Source organism: Suncus etruscus, chromosome 17, assembly GCF_024139225.1.
Source record: "Suncus etruscus isolate mSunEtr1 chromosome 17, mSunEtr1.pri.cur, whole genome shotgun sequence".
Taxonomy (NCBI): Eukaryota; Metazoa; Chordata; class Mammalia; order Eulipotyphla; family Soricidae; genus Suncus; species Suncus etruscus.
Window position 1 is genome coordinate 49,121,334 of NC_064864.1, and position 20,700 is coordinate 49,142,033.

The following is a 20,700-nucleotide window of genomic DNA, read 5'->3' on the forward strand; positions in this document are numbered from 1 at the left end:
AGTAGATATACTGTGCAGGGGAGCACTTAAAATTCAGCCCCAAATGGTGAAATCTGCACACAACTCTATTTTTTTTAATTGAATTTAACCAGAGGGTAAGGGACACCAACTTCCATTTAACTGACAATCTGCATATTATATTTGATTCTACCCAATGTTAATGAAAGTCATCTTGATATCCTGGGACATTGGTTGCAGAGTTCCTCACCAGATAGAAATATCCCAAGACCTTTAGATCCCTAAATTGGCTATCCCATCACTTTATCCTTGGGTTCTGCATTAGCATTTTCAGCAAAACAATTGGTTCATTTCTTGGTTGCTGAATTCTGTTATGGAGAACTAACTATATCCACTTAAAAAAGGTATTCCTGCATCTACTCTACTGAAACATATATTACTCAAGAGACACCTGTATTTGAAAATGTATAAAAGCCTATTTTCAAAACAATGATTCTTCAACATTTTCTTTCTACCTACCCATACTACATATCAGCAAACAGAAAAAATGTTATTCTTGGAAACAGACTTCTCATTTTATCCCATATTTATGTCTCGCATTTGGGAATTTTATTTTATGCAATTCTATTTTTGTTTTGTTTATTTGGGAGACCACACCCAGTGATGTTCAGGGGTTACTCCTGGCTATGTGCTCAGAAATCGCTCCTGGCTTGGGGGACCAGATGGGACGCCAGGGGACTGAACCGCGGTCCGTCCTAGGCTAGTACTGGCAAGGCAGGTGCCTTTTTGCTCCGCGCCACTGCACCAGCCCCATGAAATTCTATATATATTTTTATAAATTTTATTTTTATTTTTTTTACTTGCATGTCTTGCATTTCTTTTTTTTTAAATATTTTATTTAAACACCTTGATTACAAACATGATTGTGGTTTGGTTTTAGTCATGTAAAGAACATCCCCATCACCAGTGCAACATTCCCATCACCAATGTCCCAAATCTCCCTCCTTTTAGATAAATTTAAAGAATCAACTTTGTTATTCAACTTATTAGGAAATTGTAGCGTCATTTTGATCCCAGGTCTGCCTGTGTTCCCTAAGAATGGAAAAGAAATCAGATGTATGCTTTTCATTTCCCTTCTCCCATCTGAAAATCTTTACAGAATCCTAGTATGACTGGTATTCCCAGTAACATATAAATGAGAAATAAGCAGTTATTGTTTTCAACTTTGCTGATATGGTGATTTCCTCTTATCTGTGGTTTCACTTTTACTTTTGTGGTTTGTTATCCACAATAAATGATAGTCCCAAGCCACTATATACTATTAGATACATAGAGAGGTATCTCATTGAAATAACTTTTATTATAGTGTATTATTATAGTGCATTTTATTAATAGTTTTGTTCAGCACATAGAGGGCACAAGTATATCTTAAACTTGAGTACTGACATATCAGTATGTGTACATTTCTATTCCTACTAAGGGACTTTGAACATGTCCTCAAGAGATAAGGGGAATTGTTATACTAGAGTCAGGAAACCTCACTCCACCCATGTAGTGTTATCAGGACCTATTTTAGTTTTGTTTCAAATCAATAATTTTCTGTATCCTTGACTAAAGCCCTTAGTGGTGTTTTGTACACTAATAGTCATGTCCTAAGAATTGTTCTTTAGCAGCTAGAGCATAATTCAAATATCCATTGTTAAAATACCAATGGGAATAAAGAGAGGCCTAGTTATTTGTTTTTGCTATGCTCAATTCCACTCTCTTATAGGTCTTCCTTCATGCCTGCGTCACTTGCTATGCCTTTGACAATTTCCACCATTTATTTCAGAATTTTTCAGGTAGGGATTTTGAAGTCTCATTCCAAGGTAAGAGCTGTTGAATCATTACCCAGATGAGTTCCCCTCTCCTTCCAAGTGGCAACATCTACTCTGCTAAGCCCCACTTCCATGAGGATCCATTCTATGGTTCTTCTCCTATTAAAGATAATGATATTGTCATAAAAACAGCAGTGCTTATAATGAAGGCAGTCGGACTACTGGCTGAGAAAGAGACTATTAAGTCCAGTTTTTCCCACATTACCATTCTAAGTAGGATATATTTCTATTTATTTCAGAGTTTCAGGTTTAAAATTTTTTAATTGCTTTCCCTTTTACTATAATGAGCTAATGAGAAAAAAACAGCATTTTGGGTTTTTGCAAGAAGCTTCCAAGATTCTAAAAGTGTTTCATGATTAGATTGAACAGTCATTTTTGGGATCAAATAGTAGCAGAGCATGTAGCTAATCAATCCACTTGTTTTGATTGTTTACTCTAAAGTCAGAATTGTGATCAGCTCTAGATCCGACAGAAGTATTGATCAATTTATTTATTCATTTAGCAGCCATTTATTGGCCACTTAATATGTTAAGTCACTATATGTTAATATGTTAATATGTTAAGTCACTTAATATGTTAAGTCACTATATTAAGTCACTTAATATAGTGACTGAAGGGATACTATAGTGAGTTTGTAACTACAAAAGAATATCTTCAATACTTCAGTGACTTCAATGTTAATGAAGGCTATATAATGATAAGCATGACTGGCAGTGGTCTCATTTTCATTTTTTCTAAGTGAAGAGTTTGATTTTTTTTGCTAGTTGACACTTTCAGCAATGCTCCAAAACATTGAACAAACTGCTCATTCCTACAACCAAGAAAAGCAATCTGTAAGACTAGAGTTGATTTCCTATACATGGATGGACATGGAAATCATTATGCTAAGTAAAATAAGTCAGAGGGAGAGAGATAGAAACAGAATAGTCTCACTCATCTATGGGATTTAAGAAAAATAAAAGACAATATTGTGAAAACACCCAGAGTCAATAGAGATGAGAGTTGGAAGAATAGGCCCATGATATGAAGCTTACCACAAAGTGTGGTGAGTGCAGTTAGAGAAATAACTACACTAACAATTATCATGGCAATAGTAGTGAGTAAGAGAAAGAATGCCTGTCTGGAATATAGGCAGGAAGTGGGGGAAGAGAGAGAAGAGGACATTGGAAGGTTGCACTGGTGAAGGGGGGGTGTTCTTTTTTTAATAACTGAAACCCAACTACAAACATGTTTGTAATCATGGTGCTTAAATATATTATTTAAAAAAAAGACAAGGTGATTTTCTATTAGAAGTGAAGCTTAAACTAGCCCTTAAAGCAGAGACTTGAGATAACCACCCTTCACCAGCCAGTTAAATAAAAGAGACTCTTTATTGGTAGAAAATATTGGTTCTTACTGCTTGTTTTGTGGCCTTTTTTTTGTTTTTGTTTTTTATTGTCCACACCTACTGATGCTCCAGGATTACTCCTGGCTTTTAAATGTGTCTCCTTCAGCTTTCTTTTCCAGAGCCAAATGAAAGGTTCACATCAAAGAAAAGCTTTCAGATTGCTTATTGTGACTACTGTTGTTCAATGTATAGTGAGGATCAATTTTAAGACAAAATTGTTCACGAAAATGCAACATGAAATAAAACAGTTGGAAAAGATCATAGTTAAAGAGTGAAAAGGCAGATAAACACATTCATATGCAAGGGTATAAAGAAACAAAGGCAACAGGCAGTCCCCAAATCCCTCAAAGGAAACAAAACTTGAATCATAATCAATAGAAAGGAAGTCAGGCTAGGGGTGGGCATGGAATGATGGTGGAGGAATCTAGAAACTGCTGGAGGGACAAGTATAAAATAAAAACTTCAATAACATTGAAAAACTATGTCTCAACTAAAAAATAAGAAGAAATTAGGTTTTTCATTAGCATTGTAGGTAGCAGTCAGTCTTGCAATAAAAAGAAAGAAAAAATTTGAAATATCTTAAGAGGATGAAGGGTTATCTATATAGCCTATCCTTTTGGAATATTCCAAAAAATCTAGAACTAAAATCACAGAATCCAACAAGGAGAGCAGGCTGACTGAATAACTCCAAATCTTTAAATACTATAATTCTCCATGCCTTCTTACTCTGCCAAACACTCAATTTGGTCAGATACGTTAAAGCTAAAATTAATCAGAATTATTTCTTAGCTCACATCTTCAAAGTCAAAATTTAAAAAAAGGAAAGACATTTTGTGTAGTTAATTCTTTAAGAGAGCTGCTGAATCACTTTCCTTACTTTATATATATTTTTGGACAGCACAAAGTGGAGATAATGCAATAGATAAAATATTAAAAGATAAATAATATTTATAATCCCTGGAGGTCATACAGTATATAAGAATATATATACTGAATATATACAAGTAAGAAATGCATAATTTCTTCAAAGGAGATTTAAAGTCATATGCAATGAAGCAAGGTATGAAACAAGGCATGGTATGGTAAGTTTATGAAGAAATAAATACTATTGTTTTAAACAGAGATAACAAGATGGCTGTCCATTTATTCATTTATTCCTTCAACCCCTTAGCTAATATTTCTGGAATTTAACTAATGTCCTAAAGCATTTCCTCTACTTGGGAGATTTGATAGTATTACCAGACCAACCTATTCTCATCAAAGCTAATGACTTAGATGAATTCTCAACTTCCATAATAATTAGGAGGAATAACTAAAAGCGTATAAAAAGTCTAAGTTAAAAGGTGTGTGTGTGTGTGTGTGTGTGTGTGTCTGTGTGTATGTAAAGAAGCCCAGGCCTGCTATGGAGAGTGGGTCCTAGGAAGTGCTTTTATGACAAGCGGATACACACATACTCTCCCCCTTTCTAAACTGGGAGTCAGAAGGTCTGAACAGAAATCAATCCAAGCAATTTATTTTTAACTTCTTTCTCCTTAGCCAGGATTGATTTTTGTCTTTGTGATCAATGGCACAAAGAATAGCTCCATAGCCTAAGCAGCTGTTCAAGTACTTGGTTTGGTTAGCCCCATATCTATCGAACAGAACATTAGAAAGCTGATTATGAAAGTAATAGAATGAAGATGTTTAAAGGATGGGCCTGATGACTCTGCCTTCTGATGTTGGCTGCTATGTAAGAGCTCAGGAGATCCTGAGAGCTGCAGGGTAGCAGGAGCTGCTGTCTTCTCCAGTGGACAGAGCTTTGCCAGGAGGCAGAAAGTAGGGAGGCTTTGAGGACTTAGTCCCTCATTTGCCAACTCCTACCTCCCCCCTTTAAAAAAAATTTCCCTTTTTCTTTCTCATCCTATTTCATCCTACCTACACAATCTACTATTAGATTTAGAACTGCAAGCAAAACAGCTGTTGCAATCTGACAACCGAAAAACTCCACAAAACAAGAAATGCATTGGCTTCTCCCCTCTGTATTTCTCAAGCTTTAAAATTGTTCTTTCATCTTCATTCTTACCTCTGTCTTCTTTGTCTTCTTCTAATGTATGTGAGGTCGCTTGACAGGAGCCACTATTCTTTTCTCCCTCCAGCCTTGTAACCAGGCATGATTGCTTCTACCTTCCTCTCTGAAAAATGTTTTCAGGGGAAATGTACACCTTGTGCTGTGGTAATTCTACCAAATATAATAAGAGTAGGGAGTCTACCCTAGCCAAGGCTTCTCTCCGATCCTACCAAATAAACACTTCTGGTTTCCTGCCCTGGTGACAATTGCTTTCAGATTGCAAAATGAAGAAGTAATCAAACTACTCTTAATATGATGATGTTTATTATTTCACCGCCTGTGCAATCATTTTACAATGTGTTTTGTGTAGGGAATGGAAAGTGTAAAGTGATGCCTTCCTTTGTTCTAGCAATATATCTGAGATAAGTCCTTTAGAAGTTGATTGAACCCAGCTAAGTCTCAGCTTTCCTTGTATTCTCAATTTTCTTTCATTCCTATCCCCCCTTTACCCCTGCTCAGTGTCCTCTCTCATTGAATGATTTGGAGTGTCACTGCCTTAAGATAGTTACAGCTACATTTACTGAGTAGCTACTGGAAGTGGGAGTTACGCTTATTAATTACATAGATGCTTTTGATGACACGGCCCTATTCTTATTTTTATTTCACTGAAAGACACAGAGAGGTTAAGTTTTTCTTTCAGCATTGAATAGCTACATTCCAGGTAGAACAGATATATTGTCTGTAGCAGTTTAGAACAAGATGCTTTTTATTCCCAACTACTACATTTGTTCTACCCTTTAAAAGAAAGTCACAGCCAATTTTTTTCCTGGTTAAATTTTGGGTGATGAACTGTGTTAAGAGACAGAAAGTTAAGGCAGAATAAAGAATTACCATCAAGCAGAAGGCATAAACCCCCTTTTATGGGTCATTGAATGGCTTTCAAAGAAACTGGTGGTACATAATTTATGTGCATTGTAAGAATTTGAAAGGCCAAGTAACTGAGACCCAGGAAGGAAGTACAGAAATGAAAAACATGAAGTTCAAACTTTCAGTTCTTACTTGGTCTCAGACTTCATGCTATCAGTGTTTACCTTCTTTAGGATATATAGAGTCTGGGAAATAGTTAAAATTGCTTTTCCCAAAAACACACAGTAGGAAATTGGGGTAAAAGAGGCATCTGATTCCAATCTGAGCTTTTGTTCCTCAGCTTGGTCCTTTTCCACAATAAAGAAGTAGAAAAGTAACCTGTGAGGAGCAGACAAATAACATTTCAGATTGCTGAGCTCTAACTCTAAGCATTTTCTTTAGGCAGAACTATATTCATGATATGATGCACCTCTGTGAAGATAAACAAATAAATAAAATTACAAAGAGATTATTGAACAGTGCTGCATAGACTTTTATTGAAAATGTCAAACAAAACTGAAGCAGTGTTTACACTGATTCTGCACAGCAAAAATTACATAATAAAATCCACTCACATGACCACTATTTCTTGCCACTTTGCCAAAAAGCTGATGTTTTTACTTCTTTCAAGATTCAATCCCTCTATTTTCTTTCTGTTTCATTTTGCTTTGTTGAATAGTGTTGGCTGGGCCAGAATTCCTGGATCATTCATTCTCAATCCCATCATCTCTTTCAGTGAACAAACTATCAGTGAAGAAACTATCATTCCATGTTATGAACTTTTTCTCCTCCTCAGATAAATAACATATGAAGTACAAACCAGGATGTGTTTGGGTATCATGAGTCTAAGACCACATGGTTCCCCAATTGAATTAGGGTCAGGAGTTGTTACAAGAAAAACAGGCTTATTTAGGTTCTTACAAGCTGGGAAGATGATAGATCTATTGTCTCCCCAAACCATCTTCCTCTGGGACTTGGAATTTTTAAAGCTGGTGGAAGAAGTAGGTAAAAATAAAAAGGGTGGTGGGTTGGTGGGGAAAAAATAAGGTCATGCAAAATACCGCTGACATCAGTGGCTTGATGAGTCCACTAGGACACACTAAACTGTTCTTTGTAAAATGCAAGATGGCTTCACTTTGCAATGTTGAGATCACATTGTTGGGCACATCGTTACCCATATCATTGGTCACATTGATGATCCATATCAGCATTTCTCAGCTGTGGTCCATATGGCCCCACTGTGAACTCACAAGATATTATGTTTGTTTGTTTGTTTTTGCTTGGTTTGTATTTTGGTATTTTGAGGGGGCCACATTTGGCTGTACTAAAGCTTACTCCTGGCTCTGCTGTGGAAGACTTACAGGATAGTTAAAATCAAACCCAGGTTGACTGCATGCAAGGTAAGAATACTTCCTGCTATATTATCTCTCCAGATACTCCCATAATATTCTGAATAGATCATAGACAAATTTCATAAATAGAAGGCTATAACACAATATTGGTGATGTACCATTTCAAACAAAGGGATAGCAGGAAGGAAACAAGCTTAAAAGGCATCACAGTCTGGAAAAGGTTGAGAAATCCTAGTTTTTATGACATTATTAGGGATCAGATATTATAGGTTCATTCATTCTTTTCCCTCCTCTGTGATTGCCTCCTAGTTTAACACTAAGTACAATTTATAGGAAAGGAGGAAAAGAAACAAGAACTGAGGAAAATATCTAAAACTATTGTGAATACAAGATGATTTCTACTATTTATAGACAAGAGTGTTTTCTACTGCCTGCTCACAAATGGAAAATAGTTTATCATATTGGTGAGGTGAGGTGAGTGGAGTAGTTATTCCAATACCTTGGGAATAAGGCACCTCTCACTCTTAAGTCCTAGTTTAATCCTTCAGCCACTACAATCACTATCTGTATTCCTGCCATCTCTATCTTAGGCATATGAATTTTAAAATGAAATAGGATGGATGTGTATTCCACATCTACTGCGTCTATTCATTAGTGTGGACATCACTGATATTCATAACATTCTACAAGAAGTGTGATAATAAATTAAATAAACTAATGTGGTTCTGAGTAAGGAGTGTCTTTTATAGCTCCTAGACTATATCCTGCTTACAATACTATGCTATCATATTTTATTACTGGATTTTATTCCTAGGATTTTTTTATGTATTTTTGGGACCAAACCTGCAGTTCTCAGGGATTTCTTTTGACTCTACATTCAGAAGTCACTCCTTACGGGCTCTGGGGACCATATGAGATGTCGGGAATTGGATCCAAATCTGCCACATGCAAGGCAAATGCTCTAACAGCTGTGCTATTGCTCCAGCCCTATTACTAGGATTTGATTGCTATTTTCCATCAGGTCTATCAGGCTCTTTTTTTAACCAAGAAACAAAAAAAGTTCAAAATCCCTTGACTCCTGTGGTAGTTAATTCAACCTGGCACCAAGGTACTGAATACATGCTGGGTAGATGACTGACAAGTGTAAGGCATAGTAGAACTAGGATGGCATCCTAATGAAATGTCAAAACATGATTGATAGTCAAAGAATAAGGTAAAATTGGCTATGGCATTAATTAACAGTTAATTGGGTAGTGGGTGGGGAAGAACATCTTGTAATCTGCTTTCCAGTCTCCCATAGGAAAGCATGTTCTCTTATAGCGCCTGGTTTTGCATGTTGTGGTGTTGCCAGCCACTCAAAGGAGTAATTGATGTAGAATTATGACCCACTTGTAAAAATCCATGCAATTATCTCCACTTTGTGTTTTCCTGATATTGACTACAAACTGAAGCAGTCTGGTCACATAAAAAGAGCCTGAGTTTTCAAGCCATTCTGGAGATGGTTTTGAGCCTCACCTTTTAGTGTCAGTGTGACCTAAAGTGACTTGTCTGGGCCTCAGGCCCCCTAATTATATAATGAATGTGTAATTAGCACTTACAGGGTTGTGCTCTGACCAAATGAGATTCTGTTTAATAATTAAAACTAATGGCATAGAAAAACTCTGCAAATATTAGTTATTAAGACATGGGGGCTGGGTACTAAGACTGGACTAAAGAGAAATAAGGTGAATGTGGACAGATTTAACAGATAATAAGACCTTAGATGTATCTATTTGCCAGACATTCAGATTGGCAGCTTCTAAGTGTAAAAAAAAGGCACCAATAGAAGCAATGAAACTGGAACAAGAAATAATACCAACTGGGAAATGGTGTAGTGGGTGGAAGGTTTTATTAAGGATGTGACTTTTCTAAGTTAGTATGAAATTTATCAATGCTGTGCCTTCTAATGTTCTAGGTCAGGATGAATCCCTCTGGGTACATTGTCCTAAACTAGCCTTTCTATGTTCAAAAGTCTCTTGAGTAAACATTTTTAGCTTTAACCAGAGTTGTGTAGGGTAGAGGACACTCACAATTTAGATCTAACTTAAGATTTTGGTTCTGCCACTCTGAAGTTGAATGGCCTTATGTATGACAGCTAGATCATCAGTGAAAGAGGGCTATGTGGCCTCCTTCCTTTAGCCCTGGTGCATGGAAACAGATAGTGCATGCAATATAGGAGTTCATGCTTTGTTAGAGGACAAAAAAGTTAAGACATGGGAATATACCAGGAAAGTTTCAAGAAATTGCAGTTGATATATCTCTCATGTTCTTGGTTCTATTGGGCAAACAGTAGTGTTTTCTGTGAAATGACTTGACAGATGGCTCAATTCTATCCTCTGCAGATTTAAAATTCACTCGTCGCCCATGCAAATACCACACTAGCAAATTTCTGCTGTCAAAGATGGCAGCCCACATGCATCTACTAGAGCCTCTGGAAATCCCATGTCCAGGAGAAACTTTCTATTTTTCCAGAAGATTAATTATTTTGTTTGCCTTACCAATTTAGGGTGTTTAAAATGTCACCAAATCAATACATAGAATTAGTTCTTCTTATGCAGCTGTTTATCCTGCTATTTATTTTGTGGGACTAAAAAAGACTTGTTTTCTATGGCATGAGCCATCTAATTCCTATTTCTCTTCTCATACTCATTATCTTTCACCCTTCAGTCTGGATGTGGTAGTCTCTCTGGAAAATGTCAGGCCATCCATTTTAGAGAGTATGTCTGACCATTAGCTTGATTTCTGTATTAGAATTAACAGATGACCATAGACTGGTTGACACATAAACAGCACTTTATTTTGCTTTAAGTTCCAGAGACTAGTAAAGATAGAATTTTTTACTCTGTGTCAGTTTTTTTGGTGTTCTCTTCTCTCATGGTAGAAAGGGGAAGGGAGGTTTCTGGTATATTTTATACTAGGACTGAATCCATTCAGGGGGCCCTATTCTCAGGCACAACTTGATTACCTGCCAAGTGTCCTACGTACAAATACCATCACAATAAGGATGAGGTTCCAGCAGTTTCACTTGGGGGGTGAAACATTCAGTATATAGCAATTTGTTAGTTTAATTATGTGTAAAATTTTGGAATGCCTGGGTTTATACTATAGGTCATTCTTAACATCATAATCATAATTACATTTGTAGAACACTTGACAGTTATATGAAAGCATTTATTATCTTATCCCATTTACTTTTCTGCAACAGACGGGTAATTATTATTTGTTCTATTTTTATAGAAAAGTATCCTTAAACCCACAATAAGTTGTTGGCTTCCCTAAAAAGTGCTTGTCTGATAAATAGTTTACTGAAATAAGAATCACAGATGTTACAAATAACATTTGTGTTCCCAGGACCTTATACCCCTATTTTCTTCTCTCTTTCCCCACCATTTTGTTACTTTGATATTCTGGGACACCATAGAAAATAAAAATGATTAGTATCTAACTTGTGAAAATTTCCTTTCACTAACTGTCCATAACGTCCCCTGCATATAAGAAGCTTATGTGATATTGTAAGTGGCAAAGACAAACCATTTATTATATTAAAGTACGAAGAGTATATAGATGGGTTTGTTACAATATCTATTTTAGCTCTCTCTACATTCTGTATTGTACAAAACTATTTTAAATTTGTAGAATTTTTTAAAAAGGTGATAAGTGAAGGTTTTGACAGAGGAAGTGTTTTGATAGTAAGTTTAATATCTTGCTCTATACTTCTCATGCATGTGAAGAGTAATAATAGCACTAGTAGCAGTAGCAGCAGCAATAGTAGTAATAGTAGCGAGTTTGGGTGTGTGTATAAGTGAAGTTTTTGCGTCTTGATCCAGAATAGTCAAATCAACAGACTAAGTCTTTTGGAGGGTGTTTGACGCATACCCAAAGCCTTTAGACTTAAGAAACTCAAAAGTTATTTCTGGATTTATGATTTGGGATCTCTCCTGGTGGTTTTCAGGAGACCATAGTCAGTGAAAAAGATGAAACCAAATATAAGGGAAGAGTCATACCTCCTATAGTATCTCTTTTCCCCTCTAGGTCTTACTTTTTAAAAATACTTATCATGGGGCCGGAGCAGTGGTGCAAGCGGTAAGGCATCTGCCTTGCATTCGCTAGCCTAGGACTGACTATGACTCAATCCTCTGGCACCCCATGTGATCCCCCAACCCAGGAATGATTTCTGAGCACATAGGCAGGAGTAACCCCTGAGCATCACCGGGTGTGGCCCACCTCCCCCCCAAAACTTATCATGTTAGCTGAAAATATCTATGTAATTCCATTTTTTTTACTCCAGGATGATCATTGAAGTACCTTCCTATTTTATATTTTTCACTTTTACTTTATGTTTTGCTTTGGGGAAAGAAATCTTAGAGAGGAAAAACAAAGAAAGGTATGACACTGGAGTATGTTATGCTTGAAACTATATCAGTAACAATATAGTAAACCACAGTATCTAAAAGTTTTTTTAAAAAGCCAAACAGGGAGTCCAGAGAGATAGCAGAGCCATGTTTGCCTTGCAAGCAGCCTATCCAGGACCTAAGGTGGTTTGGTTAGAATCCCGGGGTCCCATATGTTCCCCCTGCCAGGAGCTATTTCTGAGCAGATAGCCAGGAGTAACCCCTGAGCACTGCCAGGTGTGGCCCCAAAAAAACCAAAAACAAAATAAAACAAAAAAGGCGAACAGGAATGGAAGCTATAACACAGCAGGTAGAGCATTTGCCTTGAATGCAGCTGACCTGGTTTTGATCCCTGGGTTCTGTCCCTGACATCCCAGATGGTCTCTTGAACCTGCCAGAAGTGATTTCTGAATGAAGGGCCAGGAGTAACACCTGAGTGCCGCCAGGTGTGACCCCCAACTAAAATAAACAAACAAACAAACAAACTTACATAGAAACAGGCTTGAATAGATGAGGGAAACTGGGAGTATTGATAGAAGTTGACAGTGGTGAAGGAATTAAGAGCATGATATATTATATGCTGTAATTTCATTTCAATCATTACATACTACAGTAACTTGATAAAAATTGTTTTAATCTTTTTTTAGTTTTGAGGACACACCAGTTCAGGTTTATTCCTAGCTCTGTGACCAGGGATTGCTCCTGGCAGGCTTGGGTTCCATATGGGGTACCAAAGATCAACTCTGGTTCAGCAACATGCAAGGCAATTTCTTTACTTTTTGACTATTATTATGGCCTCCTAATAAAGTTTTTCAAAATATATTTCTGTTATGAAAAGTTACTTGGTTTCCCAAAACCTTTTATCTCTAAATCAAGTACTCAAAGCAGGTCAGATCTCTATATGTAAGATATATTGGCTTTGGGATTTCATAATGGTCTTCCCCAGGAAGTCATCTTTGCTTTGAAAAGCAAAATTTCAGTGCAATTTCTTATGTGCATTTTCTACACAGATAGCCCATATTACTAGCCTATCATTATCTGATACCTCTATTTACATATAAATATAAACTTATTTACATATATGTATTATGTATGTTATTTTATATATCATTTATATATATATATATCTGTGTGTTTGATTCAGCAAGGACAAGTACTATGCCTTGAGTACTTACTTGGTGTCAGCTAAGGGGCTGGCAATTCTTTCATTTTATCTTATGTTATTTTTATTTCATGATAACATGTCCATAAGTAATATTAATATCACTTTTCTAGATGAAGTCTAAATTACCTGTCTGGGTCACAAAACCAGCAAGTGGCAGAAGGAGGACTCATATATGTATCTGGGATCATAGCCAATGCGTTATAATACTTTGAAATCAGAGAGTCCACTTTGATAATCTGTCATCAGAAATGTATTCACTTCAGGCTCTTTATGCTATTTGAAAATAGGAAGAAAAGGAAATGAAGAGTTGAACATACTGTTTCTTCTTCTAATGCTGTCTGTGCATGGTTCAGACATAGTCTTTGTCCCAGGCTTTTCCAACTCACCACATTTTTCTGCCTTACTGACATTCTCAGCAGGCAAAGAAAGATCCAAGAATGTTCTGTTAAAAAGGGGCAGTTGCTTTGTCAGTATTTTTTTTTTTTGCTAAGAGTGAATGTGAGTGAAGTACACGTCTTCTCTATTTTCTTTCTTGCTATGTACATTCACATTCATGCACACATTCATATCCTATGTACTCAGTGAGAAACAGCAGTATTGGCTTCAGTTCCAATTGTCATCTCCCAAATCCTTGGTGAAGCTATTTTGCGGCTATTTTATTAGAACCCCAATAAAATATTTTATGTGCAAATCTGATTCACAGAAGGTTCAGCCTCAGCATGGTGCACATGTGTTAGGTAATAGATCCACTCTTCCCAGAAGCAGGCAGATAAAAACGCATATTGCATTAATATCACAGAGCCTCTAGGACATAAAATGAGCAAATGCTAACTTCAACAGACACTAAATTCCACGTCAAACTGTATAGTTACTAAGATGGCTTGTTGATATGGTATCATGATTTTCTAAGGGCTGAACCACAGTTTTGATTCAAACATGTGTTGTGCTACCTGAATAAAGCACGTTTTAAAAATGAGTTCAAGAAAGTAAGAGAAACCCATGAGACTCCCCTGACACTATTGACAGTGTTCTGATGAAACTTTTGACTAACTCTTGATTCTTGTGTCCCTGTAGTCAAAATCCTGTTTCTGAAATGTGATCTCTAAGGAATTTTGTAGGTGAAGAGGCAGAGAGGGGCCTAACAACATCAAGATTTATTTTAAATAATCTGAATAGAATTAATGAACAAAGAAATTGGAAAAGTTAATTGTGCATCATAACAACTCAGCTGTCCCCTTTTATTTCTTCATGGAGGAGAAAATAATAGAGACCTGGTGAGAAGTAACTAACATGTGCCTATAAAAGTGGCCATTTCTCTAGCAGATTATTCACATTGTATTGGACCCCACAAGATCCTCTAACTGGGAAAGATTCTGTCATTTCTTGTGTCAGCTACAGCTCTGTGTAAGCTGAATTTATTTCCATTATGATCCCTCTTATTCACAGATTCCAGCAGCAATACTGTTCACTCCTATGTAACAATAGGTCATTGATTTCTCAGAGCCAGGAAATTGATATGAACTCTCACCTAGAATGATCTACTTTGTTGGTGGCCATCTTATCTGGAAAATTGGAATTTGAGTGATACAGGCTCCTTTCTCTGTCACAAAGACGTGTGGAAATTTCACATAGACTGAAGGACCAGCATAAGCTGTTTTGTCAGATGAACTTGGATTCAAATTCCAGCTTACTTGGCTGGTTTAAATTCCTCATTTACTAAACAGTATGTTTTGGAAATGTTATATCATTTCTCTAGAATACATTTTCTTACCTGCATATCATTGTCTGTACACTTTTATGTGGAGACAAATTGACACATGTGACATATGAGGACATATGTAAGCACATAATACTCAAGGTAGGTTATGTTAATACTTTACCTTGTATTATGACTTATTTAATAGAAATTATTGAATAATAGCCATTACTATTATGGGTATAATAATATAACTATGAGCCACACAACCTATAATACTGGGAATCTTTGTTTCCACTTCTCTGATAATTTATGCATAGTTGATAAATTTAGAGGCAATTCAAGTTTTCTTCTTTGCATAACAGAAAAAATGTTTAACATATCTCTAAGTCCTCTGGTTTCATTTTTCAAGGGTATATTTCTCTCTCTTCTCTAGGGTAAGTCATCATCCAGAAGCAAAGGAAAATGAAAACATAAAAGATATATCATGTTAGGCTTGGTCATAGCCAGAGTGCAGGCACATCAGAAGAGACAGATGTGTTTAATGGCCAATGTATCTGTCCAGAGAAATCATTTTCACTGGCCAGGAGCCCGATTAAACCTGTAAAATAGAAATCCAGAAAATCAGATTAATGGGCCAGTCATTAGTGAGGAAAAGACCCAGCTAATTCTGTGTTTAGCATGAAGGATGGGCCCAGAGCAAATAATTGGATGACATTCATCAAACATAAAATAAAAGGTGTCACTAAAAGGGAAAGTGGTAATAATCTTTGGGATTTACAGTGCTAGCAAATTTGCTTGTAAGGAAGAGAAAAGTTCATCAAAATAGATTAATTGTTGCTAAACTTTATTTCTTTCCTGTATGGTTGCCAGCAAGTCACACAAATAGTTATGGAGATAAAGCAAATGTATCAACTTAATGGCTTCCTAATATAGCAAAGGAGATTCTTTTCCTGGGGTGGTGCTCAAGCTTCTTTTTGGAGATCAGTACACTGGGCATGACTAGTGTTCTCTACATTCAGGTTTTAGGCATAAAGCATTGGAATGAGTACCACATTCAACATCTTTCTGGTTAGAGGACTTGATTCCAATAAATTATTATTCACTCAGTATATAAATATGTACTTTCTGTCTTACATTTAGGGGTTATGTTCATTCCTAGTGAAGGACTTAAGCCATTGGATAGAGTAGTTGGTGATGATCAAAAACTATGAGATATTATATAAGTTCGTTGTCTTTTTTCTGACTAAATTTAATGACCTGTAAGTATTTTAGGTGTGTTGGTGTGTGTGTAATTAAATCATGACTTTTATCTTTGTAGGGGTGGTTGGACCACACATGACAGTGCTTAGGAGGTACTCCTGGACTGCACTCAGATTATTACTCGTGGCAAGCTCAGGGACCATATGAGATGCCAGGGATTGAACTTGGGTTGACTGTGTGCAAGGCAAACACCCTACCTGCTTTGCTATTGCTCTGGCCCATTATTATAGCATTTTTATATATTTACTTTATTTAAATAAGCAGCATGGCTACAAAATTGTTCATGGTTCAGTCCTAGTCATAGAATGTACACATCGTCATAGAAAATACAAAGAATAGCCATAGAATGTACGTAGAATATACATATAATGTAGTTATAGAATGTAGTATTACAGCATTTTATGTAATAAAATTTTGTTAGATGGTAGTTATTAGTCATATTTTTATTGTTCCATATTTTCTTTTCTATGTATCTATCTATATCATTTTCTGTGATTACAATAAATAAAAAACTACCAGTATATATGCATGAAATTATAGAGATCAAAAAAGAAGTTTAATTTGTTCAAATCAGGGCTAAAGATTTGGTTCATTGGTAAGTCACATGTTTTGCATGCTTGAGACTTAATTTTGATCTCTAGTAAGGCAAAACAAAAACAAAAAGATGTTGAAATCTAGATAATATATTGTTTTGTAATAGGATGAGTACAGTGAATGGAAAACTTTTTTCATCACAGCAGAACAGCTTTAGAACCAAACCTATTGTGGACAGTACCCTAAGTTCTAATGACCTTTTTAGGGTTGTCTGGAAGATTATTTTATGAGTTTGCCAATGGATCTGTACTATGTACTTGTTAATCACTCCTGGCAGGCTCGGGAGACCATATGGGATGCTGGGATTTGAACCACTGTCCTTATGCATAGAAGGCAAGCACACTACTTCCATGCTATCTCTTTGGCCCCCTCATTGACACCTTTATAAAAGATATCATCATTATTTCTTTGTTTATTTATTTATTATTACACATAACTGATCACTTGCCATACACCAAATTTCTAAGTAATCAAGGAGTTTAACTCTTTATGATAGGATCTTAAGGGTATTTGTAAGAATATGTCTATCACAGGAGCCAGTGTTGAAAGTGTGAAAAAGTTTAAGTTGGAGAGTTGAGAAGAGAAAAAGATTACAATAAATTTGTGGCATTAAAAGTCACTGGGTATGAAATTTAGGGTACCTTTGGTTTTCCTCTGGCGCAGCATGAGACAGACTCAGGCAAAGGCAGTGTTAGAAGAGCCAGCATGATATTTCTGGCGAAGAATATGATGAAAGAGGGACTTGGGAAACCTCTGGGTTTCTTATACTTTATATAGCCCCTTAATGTTTTTGGGTCATTCTCTGGTGTCTCTGATCTATCACTTAAGATCTCTTCCTGCATGAACTTTCCCAGGATGTGTGTGTCAGCTTGGGAGAAAGTGTACATTCTTTTTTTTTTTTTTTTTTTTTATTTTTTTTTAATTTTTTTTTTTATTTAAACACCTTGATTACATACATGATTGTGTTTGGGTTTCAGTCATAAAAGGAACACCACCCATCACCAGTGCAACATTCCCATCACCCAAGTCCCAAATCACCCTCCTCCCCACCCAACCCCCGCCTGTACCCTAAACAGGCTCTACATTTCCCTCATACATTCTCAATATTAGGACAGTTCAAAATGTAGTTATTTCTCTAACTAAACTCATCACGCTTTGTGGTGAGCTTTGAAAGTGTACATTCTTATACAAGGCTGTCACAGACACTAAGTGTCTTAGTGGGGTCTGAGAGACTACTTTGGGATAATGTGGGCAGGGAACCTGCTAATGGCCACTCTGTGTTTCTTTGAACCTTGGTGACTAAAGCCTGCTTCCCCTCTTACCACCTCCAGGGTCCAGATTTCTTCTATGAAACTGGTTAGGAAGCCTGGTGGTGTCTTCATCCTATCCCATGTGATTGACAGGAGTCTTTGGGGAAAAGATTATTTTTGCCCACTGGGCTTTGAAAATAATTTGGAAAGGGGCTCTTTTCTTGTTGATTATTTACTTCCCCCAGGTGTCTTTGGTGCAGTTCAGGACATCACAGAGAGCTGTTTTGAAAGTCTATGATAAATAACAAGGATATTTTTATGAGATTAAAAAGCCTTTCTCAGGACCAAAGAACTAGTACAGGGTTAAGGCAAATGATTTTCATGCATCCAATCCCAATTTAATCCCCATCACCCCTTGATCTCCTAAGCATTATTAGGTAGTTATGGAGGTAACTGAGTACTGCTGTTTGCTTATATGATCTTGCACCTTAAGGCTTAAGCAATCCTGCATCCTGATATAAGAATAGTCAGGATCTTCCTCCCTGCCCCAGATTCTTGAGCGTGACTTTAGGAGACACCCTGAAAACAAAAGGGGAAAAGTCCTTATCACAGTCAGAGGTCCTATGAGAGTGATGGAATTCTGTTGTTTGTTTCATAGGTTGCAGCCCACTACTCCTGGAGATACAGCTAGAGCCTGACAGTTAGAGACTTTGTGTTTGTTTTCAGTAGTGGAGTCCCTACAAGGGTGAATACATGGGCATCAATGCCAGGGATTGATCAGGGATTTGAACATGCTAGGTATATGCTCCACCCTTTGAGTCATGGCCTCAGGGGATATTTGTATAATATTTTAGTTGTGTCAAATGTCCTTGAATTGCATACTTTGGAATAATCCTCTCTTTTTATCATTAATTTTTCCTCTGTTAAATAAAGCTCTTTATCATCATAGCAGTCATTTTACCTCTCTTAAGTAAAACTCTTTATCATCATTCAGGAAAACAGCTGTTTCCAAGAGGGAGGGAGGCTAGGTGAAAAGGCCCAGAGGCACAGAGCCTATGTCAATTGTGGTAAAAATTCCAGCTCTGTGCTACTCAAAGTGTAGTCCCCAGACAAGCGGCATCAGCGTGATCTGAAAACTTATTAGAAGAGACAAGTCTTGGAGCCCAGCCAGATTGATTGAATCAGAGACTCTGTGGGTGGGCTCAGTAGCCTGAGTCTTAACAAGCTTTCTGGGTGCTTCTGATGCATGCAAAAGCTTCAGAGCTACTGGTCTTATTTTTGGACTGGCAGATATGTTTACCTGTGTTGGTTTTATAATTAAAAATAAAAATCTTTTGTAGAAACAAATATATAAAATCATGCAAAGACTTACAGTGATTATGTGTTTAGATCCAATATTTTAATGTTTTTAGGTAGTTGAGATTTACTTCTAAAAGAAGAGGGGGAAAAAAAAGAACTTCTTAGCCACTTATTGATTCTACTATGTCAACAATCCCTGAGCCAATACAGAACAATATAGATTTAGAACTGATGTCTTATTAGAAAAAAAAAAGTCCTGAAATCAAAGACAAGTGGGCCTCTAATTAGAAAATAAAGATGTAGGTTTTGCTCTGAACATCAGGGAACAGACATATCTTTTCTTGGTTACCAGCCTGCATCTTCATACCAAGTCTTTCCCAAGTTTCTGTCTTCACACTTAGTCTAACATCTGTTCTACCTGGCAGCTTGTGGTACCTGCTTTGTGGGCTTCCAATCTGTGCAGAGAACAAGGAAGTGGAGAGGCACCATGGGAGAAGAAATTTCCTCTAATGGGGACTCTTGTTTGACTGTCAATAGAGATGTTATTCCCCTCCTGCACTCACAGCTGTAGTGGATAGGCCCCAGGTTTTGCCCAAAGTGGAAAGATGGCTCATCTCCAACAAGTGCTTGGACCTTGGTGGGAAGGGACTGTATGTATCTTGTAACTGCCTCCATAGCACAGCAGCCTGGTTGCTATTGTTGTCTTGCTATTTTCTCTGAACAAATTTTTTGCTTTTCTCTTTGAATATTAATTTTCCCTGAGTTAGAAAAACAAGGATGAGAGCAGCTTGGTAGGTCTTTTTAAGAAGCCTAGGCCAAAGGACCACCCCACAGAGCAGTGCCCAGGTTCCTCTGAGAACACGTCATTGACCATGCAAGGTTTATAGAAACAATTTCCCTGTTGTGATAATGCAGAACTAGAAGTTCACCATGGGATCTGTCACTTTCAAACCTATATATTCTTTCTCTGAACTTTGATACCTTAAGTAAATAAGTTGCATCTGAAAAGAAGCAGTAGCTGTCTGTTCAATGCATGGATTTGTAAATATAAAGGAAAACATGTTCTCTGTGCAGAAGGAAATTGAATTTCAAATGCTGAGTTTAGAGTACTGATGAGTGGTTCCCAATGACAGATCATACCCACCCCTCTTACTCCTAATAGCTGCCTGGAAAGGGCAAGGGGTTTGGCATGGAGAGAAGGAACTGACCTTATTCAAGAGTTTTCAGCATTATTAACTCTTTAGGTGCAGAAAAACACGTCTTCCTTTGACAATTATGTCATGATTGCATTGTATTAAAAAACATTTTAATAAAGCCTGAAGTGTGTTGTGTATGTAAATATTTTATGGGATTATTATGTTACTGACCCTACCCTGATCGGTGATTGTGCACTACCCTAGGGTGTGACCTGGCATTCTGCCCCCACCCTAGGGTGGTACCTGATTCTGATTCCACCATTGGGTAGTATCTGATCCC

At 36.9% G+C, this 20,700-nt stretch overlaps 1 protein-coding gene across 1 annotated transcript in view; it reads left to right on the forward strand.

Moving 5' to 3' along the window:
• The window catches only part of SORCS3 (sortilin related VPS10 domain containing receptor 3), a 721,132-nt gene that overhangs the window by 522,625 nt on the left and 177,807 nt on the right, over positions 1-20,700 (forward strand). The window lies entirely within an intron of this gene.